Consider the following 5,245-nt stretch of genomic DNA (forward strand, 5'->3'; position numbering starts at 1 on the left):
GCTTGGTGACTTTTCTGCACCTAATTCCAATTTACATGGAAGAAGCATCTCCATTCCTGCCATTGGAGCAAACAATTTTGAGCTTAAACCTCAATTAGTTTCTCTGATGCAGCAGAACTGCAAGTTTCATGGACTTCCATCTGAAGATCCTTTTCAGTTCTTAACTGAATTCTTGCAGATCTGTGATACTGTTAAGACTAATGGAGTAGATCCTGAAGTCTACAGGCTCATGCTTTTCCCTTTTGCTGTAAGAGACAGAGCTAGAATATGGTTGGACTCTCAACCTAAAGACAGCCTGAACTCTTGGGATAAGCTGGTCACGACTTTCTTAGCCAAGTTCTTTCCTCCTCAAAAGCTGAGCAAGCTTAGAGTGGATGTTCAAACCTTCAAACAAAAAGATGGTGAATCCCTCTATGAAGCTTGGGAAAGATACAAACAGTTGACCAAAAAGTGTCCTTCTGACATGCTTTCAAAATGGACCATCCTGGATATATTCTATGATGGTTTATCTGAGCTATCAAAGATGTCATTGGATACTTCTGCAGGTGGATCCATTCACCTAAAGAAAATGCCTGCTGAAGCTCAAGAACTCATTGACATGGTTGCTAATAACCAGTTCATGTACACTTCTGAGAGGAATCCTGTGAGTAATGGGACGCCTATTAAGAAGGGAGTTCTTGAGATTGATACTCTGAATGCCATATTGGCTCAGAACAAAATATTGACCCAGCAAGTCAATATGATTTCTCAGAGTCTGAATGGAATGCAAGCTGCATCCAACAGTACTCAAGAGGCTTCTCCTGAAGAAGAAGCTTATGATCCTGAGAACCCTGCAATAGCAGAGGTAAATTACATGGGTGAACCTTATGGAAACACCTATAATCCATCATGGAGAAATCATCCAAATTTCTCATTGAAGGATCAAAGGCCTCAACAAGGCTTTAACAATGGTGGAAGAAACAGGTTTAACAATAATAAACCTTTTCCATCATCCACTCAGCAACAGACAGAGAATTCTGAGCAGAATCCATCTAGCTTAGCAAATTTAGTCTCTGATCTATCTAAGGCCACTGTAAGTTTCATGAATGAAACAAGGTCTTCCATTAGAAATCTGGAAGCACAAGTGGGCCAGCTGAGTAAAAGGATCACTGAAATCCCTCCTAGCACTCTCCCAAGCAATACAGAAGAAAATCCAAAAGGAGAGTGCAAGGCCATTGACATAACCAAAATGGCCAAACCCAATGAGGGAGAGGAGGATGTGAATCCCAAGGAGGAAGACCTCCTGGGACGTCCAGTGATCAATAAGGAGCTTCCCTCTGAGGAACCAAAGGACTCTGAGGCTCATCTAGAGACCATAGAGATCCCATTAAACCTCTTTATGCCATTCATGAGCTCTGATGAGTACTCCTCTTCTGAAGAGAATGAGGATGTTACTGAAGAGCAAACTGCCAAGTTTCTTGGTGCAATCATGATGCTGAATGCCAAATTATTTGGTATTGAAACTTGGGAAGATGAACATCCCTTGTTCACCAATGAACTAAGTGATCTGGATCAACTGACATTGCCTCAGAAGAGACAGGATCCTGGAAAGTTCATAATACCTTGTACCATAGGCACCATGATCTTTAAGGCTCTGTGTGACCTTGGTTCAGGGATAAACCTCATGCCCCTCTCTGTAATAGAGAAACTGGGAATCTATGGGGTGCAAGCTGCTAAAATCTCATTAGAGATGGCAGACAATTCAAGAAAATAGGCTTATGGACAAGTAGAGGACGTGTTAGTAAAGGTTGAAGGCCTTTACATCCCTGCTGATTTCATAGTCCTAGACACTGGAAAGGAAGAGGATGAATCCATCATCCTAGGAAGACCTTTCCTAGCCACAGCAAGAGCTATGATTGATGTGGACAGAGGAGAAGTGATCCTTCAATTAAATAAGGACAACCCTGTGTTTACAACTCAAGGATCTCTCTCTGCATTCATGGAGAGGAAGCAGAAAAAGCTTCTCTTAAAGCAGAGTCAACCAAAGCCCCCACAGTCAAACTCTAAGTTTGGTGTTGGGAGGCCACAACTAAACTCTAAGTTTGGTGTTGAACTCCCATATCCAAACTCTAAGTTTGGTGTTGGGGAGTTTCAACAATGCTCTGAATATCTGTGAGGCTCCATGAGAGCCCACTGTCAAGCTATTGACATTAAAGAAGCGCTTGTTGGGAGGCAACCCAATTTTTATCTAACTATATTTTTCTTGGTTATATGTCTTTATAGGTTCATGATCATGTGGAGTCACAAAATAAATATAAAAATTGAAAACGAAATCAAAAACAGCAGAAGAAAAATCACACCCTGGAGGAAGCACCTGCCTGGCGTTCAACGCCAGAACAGAGCATGGTTCTGGCGCTGAACGCCCAAAATGGGCACCAACTTGGCGCTGAACGCCCAGAGTTGTGTGCAAGGGCATTTTACATGCCTAATTGGTGCAGGGATGCAAATCCTTCACACCCCAGGATCTGTGGACCCCATAGGATCATCTCAGGATCTGTGGACCCCACAGGATCCCCACCTACCTCCACTCACTTCTTCTCACCCCTCTTTCACACAATCCCATAAACACTCTTCCCCAAAACTCTTCACCAATCACCTCAATCTCTCTTCCCCATCACCTCTTTACCACTCACATCCATCCACTCTTCCCCATAAACCTACCTCATAAACCCCACCTACCTTCAAAATTCAAAACCAATTTCCCACCCAAACCCACCCATATGGCCGAAACCTTTCCCCCCTCCCTTCCCTATATAAAGCCCTCCATTCTTCTTCAAATTCACACAACACAACCCCTCTATACCCCTCTTGGCCGAACCACATCACCTTCTCCCTCTCCTCCATTTCTTCTTCTTCTTCATCTATTCTTTCTTCTCTTGCTCGAGGGCGAGCAAAATTTTAAGTTTGGTGTGGTAAAAGCATAAGCTTTTGTTTTTCCATTACCATTGATGGCACCTAAAACCGGAGAATCCTCTAGAAAGGGGAAAGGGAAGACAAAAGCTTCCACATCCGAGTCATGGGAGATGGAAAGATTCATCTCCAAAGCCCATCAAGACCACTTCTATGATGTTGTGGCCAAGAAGAAGGTGATCCCTGAGGTCCCTTTCAAACTCAAAAGAAATGAGTATCCGGAGATCCGACATGAAATTCAAAGAAGAGGTTGGGAAGTTCTAACAAATCCCACCCAACAAGTCGGCATCCTAATGGTTCAAGAGTTCTATGCTAATGCATGGATCACCAAGAACCATGATCAAAGTAAGAACCCGGATCCAAAGAACTATGTTACAATGGTTCGGGGGAAATACTTGGATTTTAGTCCGGAAAATGTGAGGTTGGCGTTCAACTTGCCAAACATGGAAGAGAACGCACGCCCCTACACAAGGAGAGTCAACTTTGATCAAAGGTTGGACCAAGTCCTTATGGACATATTTGTAGAAGGAGCTCAATGGAAGATTGACTCCAAAGGCAAGCCAGTTCAACTAAGAAGATTGGACCTCAAGCCTGTAGCTAGAGGATGGTTGGAGTTCATTCAATGCTCAATCATTCCCACTAGCAACCGGTCTGAAGTTACTATAGACCGGGCCATCATGATCCATAGCATCATGAAGAGAAGAGGTGGAAGTTCATGAGATTATACCTCAAGAACTCTACAAGGTGGCTGACAAGTCTTCCACTATGGCAAGGTTAGCATTTCCTCACCTCATTTGCCACCTATGCAATTCAGCTGGGATTGACATAGAGGAAGATATCCTCATTAAAGAGGACAAGCCCATCACTAAGAAAAAGATGGAGCAAGCAAGAGAGCCCATTCATGGAGCTCAAGAGGCGTATGAAGCTCATCACCATGAGATCCCGGAGATGCCTCAAATGCACTTTCCTCCACAAAACTATTGGGAGCAAATCAACACCTCCCTAGGAGAATTGAGTTCCAATATGGGACAACTAAGGGTGGAACATCAAGAGCACTCCATCATGCTTCATGAAATAAGAGAAGATCAAAAAGCAATTAGGGAGGAGCAACAAAGACAAGGAAGAGACATAGAAGAGCTCAAGGACATCATTGGTTCCTCAAGAAGGAAACGCCACCATCACTAAGGTGGATTCATTCCTTGTTCGTATTTCTTCTGTTTTTCGTTTTCTATGTTGTGTGCTTATCTATGTTTGTGTCTTCATTACATGATCATTAGTAGTTAGTAACTTTGTCTTAAAGTTATAAATGTCCTATGAATCCATCACCTCTCTTAAATGAAAAATGTTTTAATTCAAAAGAACAAGAAGTACATGAGTTTCGAATTTATCCTTGAACTTAGCTTAATTATATTGATGTGGTGACAATGCTTCTTGTTTTCTGAATGTATGCTTGAACAGTGCATATGTCTTTTGAAGTTGTTGTTTAAGAATGTTAAATATGTTGGCTCTTGAAAGAATGATGACTAGGAAACATGTTATTTGATAATCTGAAAAATCATAAAAATGATTCTTGAAGCAAGAAAAAGCAGCAAAGAACAAAGCTTGTAGAAAAAAAAATTTATAGGCGAAAAAAAAATAGAAAAAAAATAGAAAGAAAAAGCAAGCAGAAAAAGCCAAAAGCTCTTAAAACCAAGAGGCAAGAGCAAAAAGCCAATAACCCTTAAAACCAAAAGGCAAGGGCAAATAAAAAGGATCCCAAGGCTTTGAGCATCAGTGGATAGGAGGGCCTAAAGGAATAAAATCCTGGTCTAAGCGGCTAAACCAAGCTGTCCCTAACCATGTGCTTGTGGCGTGTAGGTGTCAAGTGAAAACTTGAGACTGAGCGGTTAAAGTCAAGGTCCAAAGCAAAAAAAGAGTGTGCTTAAGAACCCTGGACACCTCTAATTGGGGACTTTAGCAAAGCTAAGTCATAATCTGAAAAGGTTCACCCAATTATGTGTCTGTGGCATTTATGTATCCGGTGGTAATACTGGAAAACAAAGTGCTTAGGGCCACGGCCAAGACTCATAAAATAGCTGTGTTCAAGAATCATCATACTGAAATAGATGAATCAATAACACTATCTGAACTCTGAGTTCCTATAGATGCCAATCATTCTGAACCTCAATGGATAAAGTGAGATGCCAAAACTATTCAAGAGGTAAAAAGCTATAAGTCCCGCTCATTTGATTGGAGCTATGTTTCATTGATAGTTTGGAATTTATAGTATATTCTCTTCTTTTTATCCTATTTGATT

The 5,245-nt window shown here is 41.6% G+C and overlaps 1 non-coding gene across 1 annotated transcript; it reads right to left on the reverse strand.

Annotated features, from left to right (window-relative positions):
- Positions 1-361: 361 nt before the first annotated feature.
- On the reverse strand, positions 362-469 carry LOC148574486 (small nucleolar RNA R71). The gene has a single exon (XR_015905515.1). It is a non-coding gene; the product is annotated as a small nucleolar RNA R71 (small nucleolar RNA).
- Between the last annotated feature and the right edge of the window lie 4,776 nt (positions 470-5,245).

The sequence above is a fragment of the Arachis ipaensis genome, chromosome B2 (assembly GCF_059453495.1).
Source record: "Arachis ipaensis isolate K30076 ecotype BB chromosome B2, ASM5945349v1, whole genome shotgun sequence".
Classification (NCBI taxonomy): domain Eukaryota; kingdom Viridiplantae; phylum Streptophyta; class Magnoliopsida; order Fabales; family Fabaceae; genus Arachis; species Arachis ipaensis.